The 27,963-nt window shown below is 32.8% G+C and overlaps 1 protein-coding gene across 1 annotated transcript in view; it reads right to left on the bottom strand.

Annotated features, from left to right (window-relative positions):
* Positions 1 to 18,363: 18,363 nt before the first annotated feature.
* The window catches only part of LOC134726028 (WW domain-binding protein 11-like), a 32,648-nt gene continuing 23,048 nt past the window's right edge, over positions 18,364 to 27,963 (bottom strand). Inside the window, exon 15 of the mRNA XM_063590391.1 lies at positions 18,364 to 20,171. The gene's annotated coding sequence lies outside the window, so the exon portion shown is untranslated. The remainder of the gene's footprint in view (positions 20,172 to 27,963) is intronic.

A 27,963-nucleotide genomic window follows, 5' to 3' on the forward strand; every position in this document is an offset into this window, starting at 1 on the left:
ATACCAAGTCCTTACATTGATTTGTGTTGATACCAAGCCCTTACATCTATTTGTGTTGATACCAAGCTCTTACATTGATTTGTGTTGATACCAAGTCCTTACATAGATTTGTGTTGATACCAAGCCCTTACATCTATTTGTGTTGATGCCAAGCCCTTACATTGATTTGTGTTGATACCAAGCCCTTACATCTATTTGTGTTGATACCAAGTCCTTACATCTATTTGTGTTGATGCCAAGTCCTTACATCTATTTGTGTTGATACCAAGTCCTTACATCTATTTGTGTTGATACCAAGTCCTTACATCTATTTGTGTTGATACCAAGTCCTTACATCTATTTGTGTTGATACCAAGACCTTACATCTATTTGTGTTGATACCAAGCCCTTACATCTATTTGTGTTGATACCAAGTCCTTACATCTATTTGTGTTGATGCCAAGTCCTTACATCTATTTGTGTTGATACCAAGCCCTTACATCTATTTGTGTTGATACCAAGTCCTTACATCTATTTGTGTTGATACCAAGCCCTTACATCTATTTGTGTTGATACCAAGTCCTTACATCTATTTGTGTTGATACCAAGCCTTTACATCTATTTGTGTTGATACCAAGCCTTTACATCTATTTGTGTTGATACCAAGCCCTTACATCTATTTGTGTTGATACCAAGCCCTTACATCTATTTGTGTTGATACCAAGTCCTTACATCTATTTGTGTTGATACCAAGTCCTTACATCTATTTGTGTTGATACCAAGCCTTTACATCTATTTGTGTTGATACCAAGCCTTTACATCTATTTGTGTTGATACCAAGTCCTTACATCTATTTGTGTTGATACCAAGTCCTTACATCTATTTGTGTTGATACCAAGTCCTTACATTGATTTGTGTTGATACCAAGCCCTTACTTCTATTTGTGTTGATACCAAGCTCTTACATTGATTTGTGTTGATACCAAGTCCTTACATAGATTTGTGTTGATACCAAGCCCTTACATCTATTTGTGTTGATGCCAAGCCCTTACATTGATTTGTGTTGGTATCAAGCCCTTACATCTATTTGTGTTGATACCAAGCCCTTACATCCATTTGTGTTGATACCAAGCCCTTACATCTATTTGTGTTGATACCAAGCCCTTACATTGATTTGTGTTGGTATCAAGCTCTTACATCTATTTGTGTTGGTACCAAGTCCTTACATCTATTTGTGTTGGTACCAAGCCCTTACATCTATTTGTGTTGATACCAAGTCCTTACATCTATTTGTGTTGATACCAAGCCCTTACATTGCTTTGTGTTGGTATCAAGCTCTTACATCTATTTGTGTTGGTACCAAGCCCTTACATCTATTTGTGTTGGTACCAAGCCTTTACATCTATTTGTGTTGGTACCAAGTCCTTACATCTATTTGTGTTGATACCAAGCCCTTACATCTATTTGTGTTGATACCAAGTCCTTACATCTATTTGTGTTGATACCAAGCCCTTACATCTATTTGTGTTGATACCAAGCCCTTACATCTATTTGTGTTGATACCAAGTCCTTACATCTATTTGTGTTGATACCAAGCCTTTACATCTATTTGTGTTGATACCAAGCCCTTACATCTATTTGTGTTGATACCAAGTCCTTACATCTATTTGTGTTGGTACCAAGTCCTTACATTGATTTGTGTTGATACCAAGCCTTTACATTGACTTGTGTTGATACCAAGCCCTTACATCTATTTATGTTGATACCAAGTCCTTACATCTATTTGTGTTGATACCAAGCCCTTACATCTATTTGTGTTGATACCAAGCCCTTACATCTATTTGTGTTGATACCAAGCCCTTACATCTATTTGTGTTGATACCAAGCCCTTACATCTATTTGTGTTGATACCAAGCCCTTACATCTATTTGTGTTGATACCAAGCCCTTACATCTATTTGTGTTGATACCAAGCCCTTACATCTATTTGTGTTGATACCAAGTCCTTACATCTATTTGTGTTGATACCAAAGCCTTACATTGATTTATGTTGATACCAAGTCCTTACATCTATTTGTGTTGATACCAAGCCCTTACATCTATTTGTGTTGATACCAAGCCCTTACATCTATTTGTGTTGATACCAAGCCTTTACATTGATTTGTGTTGATACCAAGTCCTTACATTGATTTGTGTTGATACCAAGTCCTTACATCTATTTGTGTTGATACCAAGCCCTTACATCTATTTGTGTTGATACCAAGTCCTTACATTGATTTATGTTGATACCAAGTCCTTACATCTATTTGTGTTGATACCAAGCCCTTACATCTATTTGTGTTGATACCAAGCCCTTACATCTATTTGTGTTGATACCAAGTCCTTACATCTATTTGTGTTGATGCCAAGTCCTTACATCTATTTGTGTTGATACCAAGTCCTTACATCTATTTGTGTTGATACCAAGTCCTTACATCTATTTGTGTTGATACCAAGTCCTTACATCTATTTGTGTTGATACCAAGCCCTTACATCTATTTGTGTTGATACCAAGCCCTTACATCTATTTGTGTTGATACCAAGTCCTTACATCTATTTGTGTTGATGCCAAGTCCTTACATCTATTTGTGTTGATACCAAGCCCTTACATCTATTTGTGTTGATACCAAGTCCTTACATCTATTTGTGTTGATACCAAGCCCTTACATCTATTTGTGTTGATACCAAGTCCTTACATCTATTTGTGTTGATACCAAGCCTTTACATCTATTTGTGTTGATACCAAGCCTTTACATCTATTTGTGTTGATACCAAGCCCTTACATCTATTTGTGTTGATACCAAGCCCTTACATCTATTTGTGTTGATACCAAGTCCTTACATCTATTTGTGTTGATACCAAGTCCTTACATCTATTTGTGTTGATACCAAGCCTTTACATCTATTTGTGTTGATACCAAGCCTTTACATCTATTTGTGTTGATACCAAGTCCTTACATCTATTTGTGTTGATACCAAGTCCTTACATCTATTTGTGTTGATACCAAGTCCTTACATTGATTTGTGTTGATACCAAGCCCTTACATCTATTTGTGTTGATACCAAGCTCTTACATTGATTTGTGTTGATACCAAGTCCTTACATAGATTTGTGTTGATACCAAGCCCTTACATCTATTTGTGTTGATGCCAAGCCCTTACATTGATTTGTGTTGATACCAAGCCCTTACATCTATTTGTGTTGATACCAAGTCCTTACATCTATTTGTGTTGATGCCAAGTCCTTACATCTATTTGTGTTGATACCAAGTCCTTACATCTATTTGTGTTGATACCAAGTCCTTACATCTATTTGTGTTGATACCAAGTCCTTACATCTATTTGTGTTGATACCAAGACCTTACATCTATTTGTGTTGATACCAAGCCCTTACATCTATTTGTGTTGATACCAAGTCCTTACATCTATTTGTGTTGATGCCAAGTCCTTACATCTATTTGTGTTGATACCAAGCCCTTACATCTATTTGTGTTGATACCAAGTCCTTACATCTATTTGTGTTGATACCAAGCCCTTACATCTATTTGTGTTGATACCAAGTCCTTACATCTATTTGTGTTGATACCAAGCCTTTACATCTATTTGTGTTGATACCAAGCCTTTACATCTATTTGTGTTGATACCAAGCCCTTACATCTATTTGTGTTGATACCAAGCCCTTACATCTATTTGTGTTGATACCAAGTCCTTACATCTATTTGTGTTGATACCAAGTCCTTACATCTATTTGTGTTGATACCAAGCCTTTACATCTATTTGTGTTGATACCAAGCCTTTACATCTATTTGTGTTGATACCAAGTCCTTACATCTATTTGTGTTGATACCAAGTCCTTACATCTATTTGTGTTGATACCAAGTCCTTACATTGATTTGTGTTGATACCAAGCCCTTACTTCTATTTGTGTTGATACCAAGCTCTTACATTGATTTGTGTTGATACCAAGTCCTTACATAGATTTGTGTTGATACCAAGCCCTTACATCTATTTGTGTTGATGCCAAGCCCTTACATTGATTTGTGTTGGTATCAAGCCCTTACATCTATTTGTGTTGATACCAAGCCCTTACATCCATTTGTGTTGATACCAAGCCCTTACATCTATTTGTGTTGATACCAAGCCCTTACATTGATTTGTGTTGGTATCAAGCTCTTACATCTATTTGTGTTGGTACCAAGTCCTTACATCTATTTGTGTTGGTACCAAGCCCTTACATCTATTTGTGTTGATACCAAGTCCTTACATCTATTTGTGTTGATACCAAGCCCTTACATTGCTTTGTGTTGGTATCAAGCTCTTACATCTATTTGTGTTGGTACCAAGCCCTTACATCTATTTGTGTTGGTACCAAGCCTTTACATCTATTTGTGTTGGTACCAAGTCCTTACATCTATTTGTGTTGATACCAAGCCCTTACATCTATTTGTGTTGATACCAAGTCCTTACATCTATTTGTGTTGATACCAAGCCCTTACATCTATTTGTGTTGATGCCAAGTCCTTACATCTATTTGTGTTGATACCAAGCCCTTACATCTATTTGTGTTGATACCAAGTCCTTACATCTATTTATGTTGATACCAAGCCCTTACATCTATTTGTGTTGATACCAAGCCCTTACATTGATTTGTGTTGATACCAAGCCCTTACATCTATTTGTGTTGATACCAAGCCCTTACATCTATTTGTGTTGATACCAAGCCCTTACATCTATTTGTGTTGATACCAAGTCCTTACATCTATTTGTGTTGGTACCAAGTCCTTACATCTATTTGTGTTGATACCAAGCCCTTACATCTATTTGTGTTGATACCAAGTCCTTACATCTATTTGTGTTGATACCAAGCCCTTACATCTATTTGTGTTGATACCAAGCCTTTACATTGACTTGTGTTGATACCAAGTCCTTACATCTATTTGTGTTGATACCAAGCCCTTACATCTATTTGTGTTGATGCCAAGTCCTTACATCTATTTGTGTTGATACCAAGCCCTTACATCTATTTGTGTTGATACCAAGTCCTTACATCTATTTATGTTGATACCAAGTCCTTACATCTATTTGTGTTGGTACCAAGCTCTTACATCTATTTGTGTTGATACCAAGTCCTTACATCTATTTGTGTTGGTACCAAGTCCTTACATCTATTTGTGTTGATACCAAGCCTTTACATCTATTTGTGTTGATACCAAGCCCTTACATCTATTTGTGTTGATACCAAGTCCTTACATCTATTTGTGTTGATACCAAGCCTTTACATCTATTTGTGTTGGTACCAAGTCCTTACATCTATTTGTGTTGATACCAAGCCCTTACATCTATTTGTGTTGATACCAAGCCCTTACATCTATTTGTGTTGATACCAAGTCCTTACATCTATTTGTGTTGATACCAAGCCCTTACATCTATTTGTGTTGATACCAAGCCCTTACATCTATTTGTGTTGATACCAAGCCCTTACATCTATTTGTGTTGATACCAAGTCCTTACATCTATTTGTGTTGGTACCAAGTCCTTACATCTATTTGTGTTGATACCAAGCCCTTACATCTATTTGTGTTGATACCAAGTCCTTACATCTATTTGTGTTGATACCAAGTCCTTACATCTATTTGTGTTGATACCAAGTCCTTACATCTATTTGTGTTGATACCAAGCCCTTACATCTATTTGTGTTGATACCAAGTCCTTACATCTATTTGTGTTGATACCAAGCCCTTACATCTATTTGTGTTGATACCAAGTCCTTACATCTATTTATGTTGATACCAAGTCCTTACATCTATTTGTGTTGGTACCAAGCTCTTACATCTATTTGTGTTGATACCAAGTCCTTACATCTATTTGTGTTGGTACCAAGTCCTTACATCTATTTGTGTTGATACCAAGCCTTTACATCTATTTGTGTTGATACCAAGCCCTTACATCTATTTGTGTTGATACCAAGTCCTTACATCTATTTGTGTTGATACCAAGCCTTTACATCTATTTGTGTTGGTACCAAGTCCTTACATCTATTTGTGTTGATACCAAGCCCTTACATCTATTTGTGTTGATACCAAGCCCTTACATCTATTTGTGTTGATACCAAGTCCTTACATCTATTTGTGTTGATACCAAGCCCTTACATCTATTTGTGTTGATACCAAGCCCTTACATCTATTTGTGTTGATACCAAGTCCTTACATCTATTTGTGTTGATACCAAGCCCTTACATCTATTTGTGTTGATACCAAGCCCTTACATCTATTTGTGTTGATACCAAGCCTTTACATCGATTTGTGTTGATACCAAGTCCTTACATAGATTTGTGTTGATACCAAGCCTTTACATCTATTTGTGTTGATGCCAAGTCCTTACATTGATTTGTGTTGACACCAAGCCCTTACATCTATTTGTGTTGATACCAAGTCCTTACATCTATTTATGTTGATACCAAGCCCTTACATCTATTTGTGTTGATACCAAGTCCTTACATCTATTTGTGTTGATACCAAGTCCTTACATTGATTTGTGTTGATACCAAGCCCTTACATTGATTTGTGTTGGTACCAAGTCCTTACATCTATTTGTGTTGATACCAAGCCCTTACATTGATTTGTGTTGATACCAAGTCCTTACATCTATTTGTGTTGATACCAAGTCCTTACATCTATTTGTGTTGATACCAAGCCCTTACATCTATTTGTGTTGATACCAAGTCCTTACATTGATTTGTGTTGATACCAAGTCCTTACATCTATTTGTGTTGATACCAAGCCCTTACATCTATTTGTGTTGATACCAAGTCCTTACATCTATTTGTGTTGATACCAAGTCCTTACATCTATTTGTGTTGATACCAAGCCCTTACATCTATTTGTGTTGATACCAAGCCCTTACATCTATTTATGTTGATACCAAGCCCTTACATCTATTTGTGTTGGTACCAAGTCCTTACATCTATTTGTGTTGATACCAAGCCCTTACATCTATTTGTGTTGGTACCAAGTCCTTACATCTATTTGTGTTGATACCAAGCCCTTACATCTATTTGTGTTGATACCAAGCCCTTACATCTATTTGTGTTGATACCAAGCCCTTACATCTATTTGTGTTGATACCAAGCCCTTACATCTATTTGTGTTGATACCAAGCTCTTACATTGATTTGTGTTGATACCAAGTCCTTACATCTATTTGTGTTGATACCAAGCCTTTACATCGATTTGTGTTGATACCAAGCCCTTACATCTATTTGTGTTGATACCAAACCCTTACATCTATTTGTGTTGATACCAAGTCCTTACATCTATTTGTGTTGATACCAAGCCCTTACATTGACTTGTGTTGATACCAAGTCCTTACATAGATTTGTGTTGATACCAAGTCCTTACATCTATTTGTGTTGGTACCAAGTCCTTATATCTATTTGTGTTGATACCAAACCCTTACATTGATTTGTGTTGGTACCAAGTCCTTACATCTATTTGTGTTGATACCAAGCCCTTACATCTATTTGTGTTGATACCAAGCTCTTACATTGATTTGTGTTGATACCAAGCCTTTACATCGATTTGTGTTGATACCAAGCCTTTACATCTATTTGTGTTGACACCAAGTCCTTACATCTATTTGTGTTGGTACCAAGTCCTTACATCTATTTGTGTTGATACCAAGCCCTTACATCTATTTGTGTTGATACCAAGCCCTTACATCTATTTGTGTTGATACCAAGCCCTTACATCTATTTGTGTTGATACCAAGTCCTTACATCTATTTGTGTTGGTACCAAGTCCTTACATCTATTTGTGTTGGTACCAAGCTCTTACATCTATTTGTGTTGATACCAAGCCCTTACATCTATTTGTGTTGATACCAAGTCCTTACATCTATTTGTGTTGATACCAAGCCCTTACATCTATTTGTGTTGATACCAAGTCCTTACATCTATTTGTGTTGGTACCAAGCCCTTACATCTATTTGTGTTGATACCAAGTCCTTACATTGATTTGTGTTGATACCAAGTCCTTACATCTATTTGTGTTGATACCAAGTCCTTACATCTATTTGTGTTGGTACCAAGTCCTTACATCTATTTGTGTTGATACCAAGTCCTTACATTGATTTGTGTTGATACCAAGCCCTTACATCTATTTGTGTTGATACCAAGTCCTTACATCTATTTGTGTTGATACCAAGCCCTTACATCTATTTGTGTTGATACCAAGTCCTTACATCTATTTGTGTTGATACCAAGCCCTTACATCTATTTGTGTTGATACCAAGTCCTTACATCTATTTGTGTTGATACCAAGTCCTTACATCTATTTGTGTTGATACCAAGTCCTTACATCTATTTGTGTTGATACCAAACCCTTACATTGATTTGTGTTGGTACCAAGTCCTTACATCTATTTGTGTTGATACCAAGCCTTTACATCTATTTGTGTTGATACCAAGTCCTTACATCTATTTGTGTTGATACCAAACCCTTACATCTATTTGTGTTGATACCAAGCCCTTACATCTATTTGTGTTGATACCAAGTCCTTACATTGATTTGTGTTGATACCAAGTCCTTACATTGACTTGTGTTGATACCAAGCCCTTACATCTATTTGTGTTGATACCAAGCCCTTACATCTATTTGTGTTGATACCAAGTCCTTACATTGATTTGTGTTGATACCAAGTCCTTACATCTATTTGTGTTGATACCAAGCCCTTACATCTATTTGTGTTGATACCAAAGCCTTACATTGATTTGTGTTGGTACCAAGTCCTTACATCTATTTGTGTTGATACCAAGCCCTTACATCTATTTGTGTTGATACCAAACCCTTACATTGATTTGTGTTGATACCAAAGCCTTACATTGATTTGTGTTGATACCAAGCCCTTACATCTATTTGTGTTGATACCAAGTCCTTACATTGACTTGTGTTGATACCAAGTCCTTACATCTATTTGTGTTGATACCAAGCCCTTACATCTATTTGTGTTGATACCAAGTCCTTACATCTATTTGTGTTGATACCAAGTCCTTACATCTATTTGTGTTGATACCAAGTCCTTACATCTATTTGTGTTCATACCAAGTCCTTACATCTATTTGTGTTGATACCAAGTCCTTACATCTATTTGTGTTGATACCAAGCCCTTACATCTATTTGTGTTGATACCAAGCCCTTACATCTATTTGTGTTGATACCAAGCCCTTACATCTATTTGTGTTGATACCAAGTCCTTACATCTATTTGTGTTGATACCAAGCCCTTACATCTATTTGTGTTGATACCAAGTCCTTACATCTATTTGTGTTGATACCAAGTCCTTACATTGATTTGTGTTGATACCAAGCCCTTACATCTATTTGTGTTGATACCAAGCCCTTACATCTATTTGTGTTGATACCAAGTCCTTACATCTATTTGTGTTGATACCAAGCCCTTACATCTATTTGTGTTGATACCAAGTCCTTACATTGATATGTGTTGATGCCAAGCCCTTACATCTATTTATGTTGATACCAAGCCCTTACATCTATTTGTGTTGATACCAAGCTCTTACATCTATTTGTGTTGATACCAAGTCCTTACATCTATTTGTGTTGATACCAAGTCCTTACATCTATTTGTGTTGATACCAAGCCCTTACATCTATTTGTGTTGATACCAAGCCCTTACATCTATTTGTGTTGATACCAAGCCCTTACATCTATTTGTGTTGATACCAAGTCCTTACATCTATTTGTGTTGATACCAAGCCTTTACATTGACTTGTGTTGATACCAAGTCCTTACATCTATTTGTGTTGATACCAAGTCCTTACATCTATTTGTGTTGATACCAAGCCCTTACATCTATTTGTGTTGATGCCAAGTCCTTACATCTATTTGTGTTGATACCAAGCCCTTACATCTATTTGTGTTGATACCAAGCCCTTACATCTATTTGTGTTGATACCAAGTCCTTACATCTATTTGTGTTGATACCAAGTCCTTACATCTATTTGTGTTGGTACCAAGTCCTTACATCTATTTGTGTTGATACCAATTCCTTACATCTATTTGTGTTGGTACCAAGTCCTTACATCTATTTGTGTTGATACCAATTCCTTACATCTATTTGTGTTGATACCAAGTCCTTACATTGATTTGTGTTGATACCAAGCCCTTACATCTATTTGTGTTGATACCAAGCCCTTACATCTATTTGTGTTGATACCAAGCCCTTACATCTATTTGTGTTGATACCAAGCCCTTACATAGATTTGTGTTGGTACCAAGCCTTTACATTGATTTATGTTGATACCAAGTCCTTACATCTATTTGTGTTGATACCAAGTCCTTACATCTATTTGTGTTGATACCAAGCCCTTACATCTATTTGTGTTGATGCCAAGTCCTTACATCTATTTGTGTTGATACCAAGCCCTTACATCTATTTGTGTTGATACCAAGCCCTTACATCTATTTGTGTTGATACCAAGTCCTTACATCTATTTGTGTTGATACCAAGTCCTTACATCTATTTGTGTTGGTACCAAGTCCTTACATCTATTTGTGTTGATACCAATTCCTTACATCTATTTGTGTTGGTACCAAGTCCTTACATCTATTTGTGTTGATACCAATTCCTTACATCTATTTGTGTTGATACCAAGTCCTTACATTGATTTGTGTTGATACCAAGCCCTTACATCTATTTGTGTTGATACCAAGCCCTTACATCTATTTGTGTTGATACCAAGCCCTTACATCTATTTGTGTTGATACCAAGCCCTTACATAGATTTGTGTTGGTACCAAGCCTTTACATTGATGTGTGTTGATACCAAGCCCTTACATTGATTTATGTTGGTACCAAGTCCGTTCATCAATTTATGTTGATACCGAGCTGTTAGTGTTGGGACCAAGCCAATTATTGGTAATATGTTTGTACCAAGCCGATACATTCATGTTGGAAGCAAGTCCATATTTTGTCTTTGGTAAGGTACCAAGCCTCTTTATTGTTTGATTTAAGTTGGTATTGTACCGAACCATGCATATATTGTTTTTGTGCCTGTACCTAGTACCTAGCCCTAATCCTTGGACTGTTTTTGAGATATACCAAGCCCATGTATTAAGTTGGTGTTGGCATAAATGTCATGTATTGTATTGTGCTCACACAAAGCTTATTTATTGTATTTTTTTTATTTTGTCTAAATTACTATGTCCAGATATATTATTGTTATGACTGCAAAGTCTACACATCGTTAATTTTGGGCTACTTATCCCATATTTTGATATTTTTTTATTCCCAGCCCATATCCTGTTCGTGTGATAGTACCAAGCCCATATATTGTTATTGTGTTGGTACAATAATTTGTTTTTGAGCTCACAAGCAATTTAACCTCGGCGTCGCGCCATTCGATTGGTTTTGCTCATTTTTGAAGGTCATAGTGACCGTGATGTTTTGCTAGAAGTTTTTAACTGTAGCAGTCACGCCAGTGGCAATTGTTGACAGGCACGATAATCTCTTCCTGTCCAAAAGGCGCGAGAGAAAAAAAACTGAATCAATGAAAATGACACTGCGGAATGATTTGAAAAAAGTCCTTGAATGTAAAGTGGACTTACTTCTTCACAAAAATATGTTTGATATAAATTGAATAAAACTAACTGCTAAATATAGTCATTTATAGATAATAAAATTCCTGTTTGAAGGTATGCAGGCCTATCTCAACATGCCATGTATGTCTCGGCATTAATAAGTTATGTGAAAATCAATGTTTTATCAAGATATACCTTAATCTAGTTTGCGACAGTTTACTGTAGTCTAGTTCCCTGTACATAAGTAATAACATAAACTTGATGACCTAAACAAAACTTTTCTCATAGACTGTATAGTCGTGAAGGAAATACAGAATATTAAATATTTCCAGATTTGAAACCATTTTTTTTGTACTATATTATACATTCAGCTGTCAGTAATTATATGTCACAAGACCTATTTAAAGACCCAGAAAGTTTTATCTGGTAAATCAAAACGGTTTTACTTTTGTTTGCTCCCAATCCGTTTGGTCTAACTGTTTCAAAAGAAAACAATTTCCAGTGAAATTTGAGATACAAATATTGAATAATTTTAATCAAAAGATCTACCATGTCTGTTAAAGGTGAAGAAATCTTTTGAAATACACTAAATAAACAGGTTCCATTGACAGATATGTTACTTAAACCGACATCTATAATAAAGGCTATTGTGGAACTAGGTTACAACTCCTTTCAATGAAGTATTTAGTTACAATATTATGCTTTTGTAGAGGTAAATATTAAGAAAAGTTTCTACTTTTATTGTGTTAATTGTTTCTCATTCATACGTATATGAATACACATTGTCTTATATTCATACAGACATTTTAGAAACCATTTATAAGAGGCAGATCTAAACAGATCGTATGCTGACCTCTATGTATTTTGTTTGCTTGCTGTTGTTTGATTGCTATCTCGCTGATTATACTTAGCATCCCAATTTATAGATATTACTTTGGGGATGGACTATAAATAACTATAACTTCCAGTGTAATTCTTGCTACATTTCTATTCACCAGTTGTATAATAAATGATCAAAGTGGTTGTTTTATTTCAAATCTCAATGTTTTTGTTAGTTGAACTCGATGTGTTATTTGATAGTTTCTGTCTCAATTATTTATAAAAAAAAAATGTGATATAAAAATCCTATGATTGCCAATGAGACAACCATCCACAAACGACCAAAATGACACAGACATTAACAACTATATATAGGTCACCGTACGGCCTTCAACAATGAGCAAAGCCCATACCGCATAGTTTAACGATTGAACGATTTAAAGCTTTATGTTGTACAGACTTTGTGTTGTCCTTTAGATGTCTGCTGTTGTCTGTTTCTCTCTAGACGTCTCTTGTTCTAAGACTTTACATTGCCATCTTGGTGTTTTCTGTTGAACACTATTTGTTGTCAATTAGATGTATTTGTTGGACTTTATATTGCTCTCTATATGTATTTTGTTGAAGATTGCATGTTGCCCTCTATATGTATTTTTTGAAGACTGTTCATAGCTCTTTCAATGTCTTTTAATGAGGACTATATGTTGCCCTCTAGATGTTTTGTTGTTAAAGACTATATGTTGCCCTCTTGATGTTTTGCTGTTAAAGACTATATGTTGTCTATTAAATGCTTATTGTTGGTTTATACGTTTCTCTCTTAATGTCTTTTGTTGAGGACTATATGTTGCCCTCTAGATGTTTTTGTTGAGGACTATATATTGATCTCTTAATGTCTTTTGTTGATGACTATATGTTGCCCTCTAGATGTTTTTGTTGAGGACTATACATTGATCGTACTCTAAAAGTCTGTTGTTGAATATTGTATATTCCCCTCATGTCTCTTGTTGAAGACTTTACGGAGCCCACTAGATGTTTTTATGGACTATATGTTGCCCTTTATATGTATTATGTTCACCTATAGACGTCTGTTGTTGAAAACTATAAGTTACCCTATAGATGTCTGTTGTTTAGGACTATATATTGCCCTCTAGAAGTTTTTTTGGAGACTGTATGCTGCTCATCAGATGGATTTCTATTGGACTATATGCATTTGTATGTCTTATGTTCCCCTCTAGACGTCTTTTGCTGAAGACTTTAAGTGGTTCTATACTATAGATGTATGTTGCCCTTTATATGTCTTTTTTTATCCTTTGGTTTAACGTTTTATAGATGTTTACCAACTTCATTAATTCAGTGTATAAAGTGAGAGAAAAGCCTATGAAGGTCGATGAACCATCTCTCAATGTCAAACGCACAGCCTCCTTTATTTTTGTCAGATTCAGATTCTTTTACAAAAGAAGGTGACCCTGAGACGAGATTAACTCAATATTGTTTTTAACTGTCTCATAATCTAGCCATGAATTTCAATCAGGCAATTTAATTTTTCCTTGGAAGTACAAAGGCTTTATACTTCAGTAGGCAATATAATGGAACAGTAAATCGTTTTAGTAAAAACTTCAAAAAACGTCAAGCATTACTGAAGTCACCCATTAAATAGATAACAATAAAACTTGATCCATAGTTCACTACTTTGATGATATAATGAATATTTATAATATCATTTCGTGGGCTTTCCATGTCTTAATACATAGTAATAAATAAACAAATTGAGAATTGGATAAACGTGTATTTTATATCCTGTCACCTTTTCCACATGGTGGCATCTAATCATACCTGCCTCAACGTGTAATATCAGGTTGAGTTTTACTTTCCAAATAAAACACCCCCATAAAAAACTTTTATTATTATTAAATTGTACTTATAAAGACGCGGCAATTATTTACAATAAACCAATGTATATTACTTTCAATCTCAATTCATGTTACGATTCTATCATAGTATATTGAACAATGCATTCATATTAAGTCAAACAAAAAGTGCATTTAAACCCAGAGGGGGGTCAACCATCAGGTGAAAACTGTTACAACGAATAGGTCTGTATTATGCAAGGTTTTCAAGTACAATTTATGATTAAAAAATATATACTTTTCATGTATAAGCTTGAAAAAAAATCGCAAGTACTAAATTGTGCGGTCTTGGAGAGTCTAAGGGTGACTCTTCAGATATAGTTGACAAGGTTGACAGTATTTAAAAAAAAATGCTCCTAAGCGTATAAGAAATCATAGATTGAGGATTTTATCTCGACAATAATTCATCTTGCTCTGACTAATATATGTAGATAAATGACCCAAAACTACTTGGTTTTATTGAATCTAATAACATTGTCATTCAAGACAATTCGAGTTTATTTTGTTTCATTGTTTTACTTTAATTATGATCATAAGAAGTATCAAAGAATTAGAGGGAAAAAAGATTTATTTTGTAATGCCTTCTAGCAAATGTTAAAACAAAGAGGAAAAAGATACCAAAGGAACAATGAAATACAACTATAAAAGAAAGATCATGGCCTTAAGAAAGAAGACAAATAATGCTCTACAGCATACTGCTTGAAAATAAAGCAGCAGACACATAACAAAAATCAAAATGTGAACTCAGATTCTCTGAAATGGTAGCTCATCCAGATAGGGTGGATGTCATAAGGAGAGTGTGTTTTTTTTAAACTTTTGATCTATGTAGAGTAGTTACCTACATTAAGTCAAAAATATGAAGTCCAACAGTAGCAGCTAATAATTTATTCATCTTTTTTAAATCAATTTGGTAAGATTCGGCCAGATGTGATAAACAAGGGAATATTTTTTTTTGGATTTATAATAATAATCTTGTGAATGTTCTATTAACGCCAAAATACAAATATATTTCCCTTTTCTTAAATTATATATATTTAATTTCAATTTAGAAGAATAAAACTGAAATACTGTGGAGTCAACAATTATTCCTAGAGCATACAATCCTTACAGATAACCTGAGATTAACAATAATTCCTAGAGCATACAATCCTTACACATAACCTGAGATTAACAATACTGGGTTAATTATATTTAATATTAAGATTATAAGGTTTAAATCAAGAGGATTACTGTGTAATACACCTTTTGACCAAATAAGTGGTTTAACTCTGTGTGTGCACCTGGGAAGGTTCACTCCCACTGATTTACAGAGAACAAACAGGCTTTTTAAAGCTGACCACCAAGTGCACACAATAACTTCACATTTAAATATTGTGCAGTTATGTCTGTGAAAAACAAGGCCAGACAGTGAGAAAAACTTAATATAACTTGTCAAAAATCAATTTAATATAAAGTATTATAAACATCAATGTCAATACATTCATTGTGTATGACATCATTTGGATACTTTAAAAATGAAGAATCATGAATCTTTATGCAATGTGAGTGATGTATTAAGTGGGACCAGTTGGTATTTTTTTTAAAGGTCTTATTTTTATTCCTATGCTTGATTCTACTTCAAAACCATAACCAAATAAAGAAAAAAGTTTGACAGTCATGATCAAAGAGTAGCATAAAGTGAAATCACAAAAATACTGAACTCCGGAAAATTCAAAACAGAAAGTCTTTTAAAATTGTTACATGATGATGACTGCTGTACCCATATTTTGACTATTTTATTTATTATGTCTGTTTCGTTCACGCATCATTGTAAATATAATGGAATATGATGAGACTGTTATCAAAGTGAGAGGTTTAGCGCTTTAAAACCAGGTTCAATCCATCATTTTCTACAATTGAAAATGCCTGTACCAAGTCAGGAATATGACAGTTCTTGTCCATTCGTTTTCGAGTTAAGTGTTTTGTCATTTGATTTTGCCATGTGATTATGGACTTTCTGATTGGATTTTCCTCTGAGTTCAGTATTTGTGTGTGCTTTTACTTTTTTCCTAATCATATGGCCAAATCAAAAGCTCAAACACATCAAACGATGGATAACAACCTAACCTTCAGATCATCTCTTGTATTTTTGTATTGTTTGATTCCTATCTTCAGAATGTATCACTCACATGTCCTTGTATTCACATTTCATTTGATGTTCAAGCCATTCCTTAGAATGAGAGATTTTTTTGATTTTTTTAACTTCATTTCACTATGACAAGAAAACAAGATGCCTTCTTTTTTAAACTACCGGTAGTCAATTGTTTTCGATGGTTCAGGGTTTATATTTTTCACTGATAACTTGTTCTTCAGATTTTGTATGCATAGCAGATTTATAATGTATGACTTTCATTAAAGTGTATACTGGTTATCCCTTAGCAAATACCACTGAACTAATTAACTGGTTCATGATAGTATATAATATGCAAATCATGTTGTCTAGATGATGGCATATCCCACATCTCTTATACAGATTTCAATAACTTGATGGAAAATCAAACATTCCTTAAAACCATTGATTTTTCAGGTATTTCCAATTGATTTAAGTAATGAAATTCAGACAATAAAAACACTATCCATTTGATTATACAACTACTTTTAAATAATTGACACCATTAATTAACCAGTAGACAATCCTACAATGTTTTATAACTTCTTGTTTCATGCATCACTGATAAACATTTACTATTTTAGAAACTTTTTTTTCAGGTCAATTAGTGAAACTTGGAGCTTGACAAACTGTTACAAGTCAGTGGTTGTTTTAAACAAATCAGTATATTTTTAATATCCAGAAAATAAGGTTTTTATGACATCTCATTGATATTTTATGTTTAGTCATACAAGTCTTTTGTTGAGGACTGAAGGTTGCCCTTTATTGATGTTTTTACTTTGTGTAACTGGGTTGTTGTCTCATTGATATACACCAAAAAATCTCCCTTTATTCTTGTACGAGATAATAGCTTCAACAATAAAAGAGTTATTTCATCTTTTAAATACTTAGTGCTTATTGAGATTTTGAAGTTAAATATAACAATTATACATGATGTAATTAATTAACCTGGAAGGTTCATAGTTTTATAATTTAACAGTTGTCAAATTGTTTTTGTAACTTCCTGAATTTTGAAGGGCAAAACTGACTAAAATATGACAACTGATAAAAATTTGACAAAAATAACATTTAATATAACATTAATAATTTTTCATTTCATTTTGGTGAATGTCATTTGACATTTGCTCCACAACAAGAACCCATCTTGATCTGTTGTATTGTTGACAAAACAAAAATTATTGTTTGGTAACAAATTTGAAAACAAGCCTAAAATTTTATTTTTATTATTTTTGTGCTAAGTTTGACAAATGCAGTTTAGAAGTTAGAATGGCAATATAAATACACTTTTTAAATTCTTTAAAATTGAACTCATAAGATAAATTTCAACGCAATGAATAAGAAGTTAAAAAGCTTGAGAAAATGAGACAAAAAAGGGCCAATATAATTCCTGTCCCTTTGGTGAAAGGAGGTCAAGTAGTTTAAAAAGAAGTTACTGGGAAACAATGGGCAATTGATTTATATCAAAAAGGTACAATATGGTCAATTCTCAGATTTAAGATCACACAGCATCAGGAATCCATCGAAAAACATCTTTCAATGTTCTTTACTCATTAGCCTGCTAGTTAGCAGTAATTATATCTTTAAATTTCTTTATGATATTTGCTTAAGACCTCTAAAACCTTTTGAATTTTAGGGAAAACTGCACAATTTGTTAAAATGACCTCATGTTATCACATGCACACAACATGAAAGTGAAATAACTAAGAGGTGAAATTTCTAAAGTGCATAGAGACGAGATTGTAAATTTGTTCATTATTTTATAAAATTAACATTTTTTGGAAGCCTTTCCATATTTTACAATTTCATGATTAAATTATTCCTCTATTCATAATAACTCTTCTTCATAATTATAACAAACTTTTTTTTAAAATTTGTGTTTTATTTCATATCTTATAATTTATACATAAGCTCTATGTAAACACTACATAATATGTACACATAGTTTTTCATAAAATTTTCAAGTTTAAAAAACAACCACACATTTTAGACGTCTCACACATTTTAATGGTAAGACAAGCTACTTTTCATCCACAACTGACCCTCAAAATAAGTATAAATCCTAATGAAAATTTAACCATTTCTAATCAATTCCTGCACTCATTCTAAAACATTCAACCTAACACTATCTTATCAAACATTTAACATTTAAGAACTGTTTAACATGACCATGATATGAAATGATGTTAATATAAACCAGATCTTGTAATCCTTATTGTCTATAATGGATTAAATTTTATTCATGGGATACTTATTTTGGGTTGATGCAGGGATATATCCCAAAAGGTGGATATGGTTACCCCCTGAGATACGATTGTTTTAGCAGATTTTGTGAATTACTTATTACCCCAATACTAGACAGATGCTGATCTTCAAATAACACTCAAAGTAGAAGTTTTCTTCCTATTTGAATCAGAGGCGGATTTAGGATTTTTGTCCTTATGAGAAAAAAATTTGGTTGCTTGTATAGGGAATCACTGAAGAGTGGCGGGAGTGGGCCCCCTCTTACGGCAGTCAATGGGCCCCCACTTATGATCTTTTTTGGATCTGCGACGGTGAATTATTCCGAATTTCTCAATTCCCTGCATTTTAAGTGTCCATAAAAAGTGTTCAGCTCAACCCAGCCAAAATGTGATTTATTCACAGCCATATATTTCTAGGTTCTCTATCTGATTTTTGTTCCTTCGATCAAGATATTTCACTGAATGCCATTTACAAAATGACGAAAAAGTGGTTGCATAAGTATATTCTGTGAAATGACAATGGACTTACACACTATGAAACTTATTGGAACACTGTGGGAGGCTAAAAACCTTTACAAGGTAGTATTTTAATTTTTAAATTTACCAGACTCATGCAGAAAGGTCTACTGGTTTAATGACATTGACTGACAGGAAAACATACCAGTAGGTCTTCATTACTGAATTATTAACACCTTGACATAAATTGTCCATATTTTCATTTAGTGTTTGTAAACTTTTCTATAATTCTAATAATTTGGCCCAAAAGCAGTACACTATCTACACATTAAAAATTTAATTGAAAACACGCAGGTGTTTTTTTGTTTTTTTCAATTTGCATTTATTGTTTTTGGGCTAGTACATTTTCATGAAAAGAATTAACCTCTGTTTTGAAACAATCATAATATTCAGTCATTGGCATGATTAAGAAGATATTACAGGGGAGTTTTTCAATAATTCCTGGTCAAAATATGATTAATTTATGGGTGATTAAGTTAAAATATAAAATTTTGAAGTTTGTCTACTTTAAACATTACATATTAATGCAGACATAGATACAAACAAAATATTATAAAGTTAAATGATTTTTGCTAAGTAACTTTTGAGAACAATGAAATGATAAACATAATGATTCACTTGGAAACTCAATCATACTAGAATTAATAACATAAACAATCCTCACAGCAGATACACTTCCTTAATCACTCAGAACTTTGTAGAACTGTACATGATATCATTAACAAATGTCTGTATCTCCAAGAAATAAGTCACAAGTATCACATAAAGAGAAAATATTGTGTTAAAACACTTGATTTGAAATCAATATCCATGCTTTTGTCTGGTGACATAGTTTTCTGTGTTTACAAACAAACAGAAGGCTTCCATGGTATGGCTGATCTTTAAACCAAGGGGGATAATCCAGTCAATGTTTGAATTATTTATTCTCTGTACTGTGTCCTGCAAAAAGAGAAATAATCAATATAACATTTTTTGGAGGAAATGTTTACAAAACATGAAATTCCAAGATGTGGGATATACATCAATGAGACAACAACCCAAAGACTAACAAAAAGACACATAAAAGTCACCATTATCGTCTTCAACAATAGATAGGTACCTATACTGTGAGTCAAACTCAAAATTGATGCATGTCCTGTTAAACATCATAAATAAAGGTGTGATTTTGTTTTAGCCTATCAACCATTTGTAGAATAAAGAAAGTATGATTAATTAGTGAAAAATAACTAAAATTCAATATTGAAAATTTTTTACATTATTTTACACTCAAAATATCTATAAATTTATGAGATTTCATTCACTTCCTAATTTCAGCTAAGAAAAAACAGGAAATGTGGATTATAAATAAAAAGATGTGGTAATGATTGCCAATGAGACAACTCTCAAACTGCATACATATTATACATTAATGTTTAATTGAAGTCTGGAGCTGGCATGTCAGTTAACTGCTAGTAGTCTGTTGTTATTTATGTATTATTGTCATTTTGTTTATTTTCTTTGGTTACATATTCTGACATCAGACTCGGACTTTTCTTGAACTAAATTTTAATGTGCGTGGTTGAGATCTCACAAACATGCTTAACCCTGCCGCATTTTTGCGCCTGTCCCAAGTAAGGATCCTCTGGCCTTTGTTAGTCTTGTATTATTTTAAATTTAGTTTCGTGTTTACAATTTGGAAATTAGTATGGCGTTCATTATCACTGAACTAGTATATATTTGTTTAGGGGCCATCTGAAAGAGGCCTCCGGGTGCGGGAATTTCTTGCTACATTGAAGACCTGTTGGTGGCCTTCTGCTGTTGTTTTTTCTATGAACGGGTTGTTGTCTCTTTGACACATTCCCCATTTCCATTCTCAATTTTATCATAGTTTTAATAAAAATCTATATTTTTGCAACAACAAAAAACTTCAAAACTATTTTAGAATGTTAGGAAATTTATCCACATCTTGTTTTGACTTTAGGCAATGAAACATAAACCTTATCCCAACATATCATTGTATTCATGTTAAGAAAACATGTTAGTGCAGAACAGAAGCTCACATAATTTCTTCAAGAAATAATATATAAACATGTGATACAAGTACCCAGGAACATGTATCTTAATATACTGTTCCTAGATGTACCTGACAAATTAATTAAAGGTAAAAAATATTCTCAACCCTGTTTTGTTTAGACATGTGAGTACCGTAAGAGAAGAATATCAAACTTTAACTAGGCCCTTCTCACATTCTTAATATCAATAAATCAAAGTGAAATCAACATTTTCATTATTTCAAAAGTGCAATAGAAATTAATAATTCATATGTCCTTCTACAAATATCCCGGTCTTATTAACTAGCTGACGGTCACGACCAAACTCGTAAAGAAGACTAACGTCATACCTCTCCTGTTAAATCATTTAAATAGGATATTAAATGCTTAGCACTGATAAAAGAAATGTAATTACACCTAATCAAACATATTCTATTGATTTTGAATAATAAATAACCCTAGTAAAATCTATGGTATGTCTTGGTTTACCTATAAGTCTGATGGACCTGTTAACCGTGTACAAACTTAGCACCTAGGAGTACTTAGATAGTCTATCTCGGGTCTATAAAACTGGATCATTTGAATAAAAGTTCAAATGGATTCAGGTTTGTCTACATTTGACCTGCTGTATGACATTGAACTAAAACTCAACTATTATTAGAACATACAATCAAGCCAAGTATCTGACTATCAAAATACTAATATGTCAGATATTTTCAATCTGACTGCCCTGCTTTAAGGAGAACAGATTAATTAGTTATTTTACGCAAGTTCAGCAAATTTGAATAATAAAAGTATTGGTCTTTTCAATATGCTAATATAATAACAACCTAGGTCATTTGGACAGGTCAGACTATGAGACCAATTACTGGTAATGATATGTCTATCCCTTATATTACCTTTTATTGGACCTTGAAGATAATAATTAGTCGCCCTGAAGAATATAATCTTCTTTAATTACATGATCTGTCACCATTTGAGATGCACATGAGGAAGCTACACTTCCATGACAGGTTTGTTGAATACAAGACTAGTATAGCTGACTATGCAGTATGGGCTTTGCTCATTTTTGAAGGCTGTACAGTGATCTATAGATGTAAATTTCTGTGTCATTTGGTCTCTTGTGAAGAGTTGTAAACGTTTTCATCTACTAGTCTGGAAACTAAATATCAAAACTTGTCCCTATATGACTATATAAAATTTTGAAACTTTTCTCTAGTCCAAATCAATATTTACTAGTCTGAAGCATCGGACTAGTGGATAACCGTGCAGACTGCTATTAAAACTTAAATTATGATAATCTAACTAATAAGACTATAACCTATTTGAAGACCAGTAGAGATTTTCTCTTAAGGATTTATAACATACAGGGGACTTTTGTTTTTGAGAGAGTTTTATTGAAAATGTCTACTGGCCCGTTCTTAATATATATGGAGAGACTTAGAGATTTAACTCTCCTATAATCAAAATTAGGTCAGTAGTGGCTAAAATTACTTTACCAAGAGGTCGTGAGTTTGAAAGTATAAAAACAGCACTTTTAACACTCCTGAAAGGATCTTTAAAATCTTTACACAGAGTATTAACACTGTTTGCTTAAATCTTCAAAATGATTTGAGGATTACAAAAATTATATAAACACAAATTTACAGTTATATTAAAATATTTGCTGCTGTTCTCCTAAAAGTACTTGCATACATTTATAAACAGAATACGCCCTTTATGGTACTTTTATAATGTTTAAATTTAATAATTTTAAAAGGACTTAAGATCTTTTATGACTAATGGATTTAATTGGAATATTTTTAAATATTTACATTATAATGTGTAAATAAGCTTGAACATTTGACAAATAAAAAGCTATGTGTTATACTGTCCACCCATTGAAATCACAAAAACACAGTACTTATATACATGCATACATGTGTGTATGGACAAAAAAGTAGGCATCATTCTGGCTTTCCAATACGCATAATCCCCAAACTTAACTTAGATTATGGTATTAGCTAATTAATTGATAAATAACTGTAAACAACAAATTTCAATCTTTTGGCAGCTTACAGTCATGTCTTCTTTGACTATTAATGACGTTAAAATACTAAATCTCTGTGATGTGTTTTAGTCGATTTTAGTCTCTGATGCATGATTTTTTACTATTAATTGGTTTTGGCTTTTAACTAGCTGTCAGTAACTGCGAGTACTCTCAAATCGTATTTTCTTGTTAATTCGACCTGTTGATACTGTTTATAATGCTTTTTTGTCATTTTTTATTTATATGGATCTTGGCTGTATACCAGCTTTGATTATTTGTAATATCTTCAATTTTTCACTTATTCTTACAACATTTGTATAAACTTCAAGATTATAAAAAAACCGGTTTTTTTCTAAAGTGAACATTGATTGGTTAAATATTTCTCAGTGTGTTTGAATTTTTTTTGTTAGCCTTTTGGTCATGAATGTTTGTCTCTAATATTTAATTAACTGTGCATTTGTATTCAGATATCGCAGATCAAATTTATTCGTTCATTGTGTAATCATACGTTTTTTGATTGAGTTAAGTCTGCCAATTGATATTTTATCGTATGTTTTTCTATGTTGTGATGTTATGCTATTGTTTCAGAAAAAGGGAGAAGGTTTGGGCCCATTAAAACGTTTAATCCCGCTGCAAATGTTTGCACCTGTCCTAAGTCAGGAATCTGATGTACAGTAGTTGTCGTTTGTTTATGTAATATATACGTGTTTCTCGTTTCTCGTTTTGTTTATATAGATTAGACCGTTGGTTTTCCCGTTTGAATGGTTTTACACTAGTAATTTTGGGGCCCTTTATAGCTTGTTGTTCGGTGTGAGCCAAGGCTCCGTGTTGAAGGCCGTACTTTAACCTATAATGGTTTAATTTTTAAATTGTTATTTGGATGGAGAGTTGTCTCATTGGCACTCACACCACATCTTCCTATATCTATATAGCATTAAAAAACTGCTGACACAAAAAGAAAATGGAAGTTAGAACTACACTTGACACTCTTCACCTGGTTTTTAATAGAAACCACGATTGAGAGAAATAGCAAATTGCAGTTTTTGTTTCATTTAGAAAATATTATAACTGGTCTGCCATTCCATCTAGAGGCAAATGATTAGCCACCACAAGAGATACCAGTAGTCATTTTAGAAGGGGGAGGGGGGTGACAGTCAGTCAAATGTAAAATTTGAATTTTTACAATAAATAATTCTGTCTGCATATTAACTGGTGTGGGTATGTATTATTGAATTTTATGAATATTGTTTCATTATTGTGTTTTAAAATATTTTTCAAACTTTTCCAATTACTTCGGTTCTTGTCATAATAAGCATACTTCAAAGGTATCTAAGAGTTGCTCTTTATAATTCTTATTATAATCTGGTTATCTTGAAACTTCAATAAGTAGACTGGCAGTTTTGGCTTCATTGACCCTTTTGGTGAGATGAGCTAAAAAGGGCAAATCTTGATGAAAAATCTATCTCCATGTAAATGAGTTTATTCTTTCATGCTGTATATAAAAAATTGTTATAAGTATTTAAAAGACCTACTGTTAGAAATAATTGATACCCCCTGCATAGTTAAGATATAAAATTTCTTAGAAATTCTTAAAACTATATTAATTTAATAAAAGCTTTAAGGCCTACTTTTATAGAACAGTTTAAAGTTATATTTTTTGAGGTTTGACAGTTAAGTGCATGAATAAATAATCAAATGGGTCCCTCCAAAATCTTATAGAAATAAAATATCATGATGAGTTATTGTGTACATATTAAAATGTAAACTGTTTACCTAAATGAGTCAGAAAGTTTTAAAATTAAGACTTGAGTTGGCCAATGAAATAGTTATAATGTTAACTGTAACTTGTACCGCTATATACCGTTGATTTTAGTATGGTATAATTCACACATGATTTAAACTATACATCAATAAAACCTAAGATTTAAATTATATCATAACACAAGATCCTGGTATTTCTTATTGTAAATATTATTTATCTGATTCAGAAGTTCATTAAACCTCTAATTTGTTTGTATGTAATCATCATAGTTCTGATAAAACATTTTCAAATTATTGATTTATCTAATTACTTTATGCTAAATGCAGTATGAAAATATAAGATAAATGAACAAGTAGTTTCTTGATTGTTATGTGTCAAGATATAACCCTCATTTGCAATATTTAACTCTAGAGGAACTATGTCATCTTTTGACTTATTATTTAACATTTTTTTCACACCTACACTGCAGGCAATAATAAACTTCTTTATTTGATATTTTCCTGTTTTAAAGCATATCATGTATCCAAGTACTTCTGATTTATAATATAAAACAACTTATTAAATATAATTAGTTCTAGCAAGCATTGAGATTATATCACCTTGCTCATTGATATAATGAATCACACTGCAACAATCAAAACAAAGGGAGATAACTCACTTCAATGTTGAACAGATTATAAAGGGACATAACTCATTTCAATGATGGCAGATTATAAAGGGACATAACTCACTTCAATGATGGACAGATTATAAAGGGACATAACTCACTTCAATGATGGACAGATTATAAAGGGATATAACTCACTACAATGATGGACAGATTATAAAGGGATATAACTCACTACAATGATGGACAGATTATGAAGGGACATAACTCACTTCCATGCTAGACAGATTATAAAGGGACATAACTCACTTCAATGATGGACAGATTATAAAGGGACACAACTCACTTCAATGATGGACAGATTATAAAGGGACATAACTCACGTCAATGATGGACAGATTATAAAGGGACATAACTCACTTCAATGATGGACATATTAAAAAGGGACATAACTCAAGTATTAAACAGTAAAGTTACACAAATTTGTACTTGATCCGTGTTTTCTCATAAGTATTGTGCATAAGTTTCATAAAATTTGGTTAAGGGAAACTAAAGTTAGAAAACAGAAACAGATTTTTTTCCCCATTTATAAAGGGGCATAACTCTAGAATGGTAAAAGTGACACCACCAAAATTTAAAACTGACCCCTGTTTATGTGGGCATATTGGATGAACAGATGAATCATGGGAAAACCTAATGTCCACTCCAATCTACTACGGAAGGGGCATAATCAAACTAAAAATAGGGGTTTTAGAATATTTAAGGTCTAGCAAGCAACCAATTTCACAATTAAAACCTGTGTTTAAAACAGTTTGACTACATATATTCATGAAAATAACTTAAGGATCGTTAAGGTCACTGACGCATAAATTATAGGTCAAGAGGAGCATTAATAGAAGTTTTCTGTAGGCCAGCGTCAATGATTAGTTGTCATTTGGCTAACAGACACAAATTCACTCCATGAATACTCCTAATATTATAAAGGCGACTTTAATTTTAATTTGCTCTAAATTGTTCAAATGGTGAAGTTTGGAATTATCATGTAATGGAAATAAACTGTTACTGGTATTGATATTGTAACGGTTTATTTCTTCCTCTGTGATATTTTATCCTGAGGATAATTTGTCACGGTCATATTTTTCCAGGCATGGTATTTCACAGGTAAAATTTTTCCAGAGGAGTGAAAATCTATCTGTGTTATGCGGATAGTATGTACCGTTATATATTTGCCGTTTCATATTTCACAGAACCTTGTGAAATATAGTCCCATTTCCTAGTATGTAAGTTACTCGCAATCAATATATACCTGACTTTAATTATAAAATGTTTCACAAAGGTATAACAAATTTGCATAATTTATCAAAGGGAGGTAATTATGAACAATTTATATTTTAAAGATATTAATATAATATAATCCTGAATCTATTTCAAAGTGAAATTTTTCCTTGAATCTTATTTTTTATATATTCATTTATATAACAATATGACTAACAACATGAATTTTTAATAAGACATATAACATTTCACAGGTAAATACTATCCAGGTGTTAAAATTGCTTTTGTTCCAATATATTGCTATGCTATAATTTGTCTGATTTCCATATAATCAACAAAAACATCTTTGTCCCTAGACTATTTATATAGTTAAAAATATTATCATAATCAAATTCTTCCATTACTGTGAACAGTAGTAATGCAACTATATTTCTACCTTTATGTTTTAATTTATATGTGTACTGAGATCTGAAAACAACTCACTTTTACATGTATTTCACTTACCTTATTTAATCATGATATTATTTCACCATTACAATCTTTGAAATTATTTCTGATTTTCTTTCTTATGTTTAATGATAATTTTGATATTTACTTGAATTTTTTCAATGATAAATTGTGAAATAATTCCCATTCAATATAATACATTGTTTTTTTTTTACAAAATAGGTTTAATTCAAATACACTATTATTATTTCATAGTATTTGTAAAGGATAAGTTTTTTGTAATAACTATTCAATAAGTTAACTACCCAGATAGAGTTTCACGGCAAAGGAAAAAATATCCCAGGGAAATATTTTCCTCCGGATAAAAAAATGACAACAACTTATGTGACATTTTTTCCTCCGGATCAAATTTCACCCGGATATAATTTTGCTTTACAATATAAATATACTCTTTTTAAGGAACCTAAAATGTAACCACTAAGGCCAGCCTTTGGCTTTAATGGACAGCATATCTCGATAACAACTTTTCAAAACAAAATCGACTAAAATTTCAATAAACTTTCTGATGAAAAATTTGAACA

The sequence above is a fragment of the Mytilus trossulus genome, chromosome 7, assembly GCF_036588685.1.
Source record: "Mytilus trossulus isolate FHL-02 chromosome 7, PNRI_Mtr1.1.1.hap1, whole genome shotgun sequence".
Classification (NCBI taxonomy): domain Eukaryota; kingdom Metazoa; phylum Mollusca; class Bivalvia; order Mytilida; family Mytilidae; genus Mytilus; species Mytilus trossulus.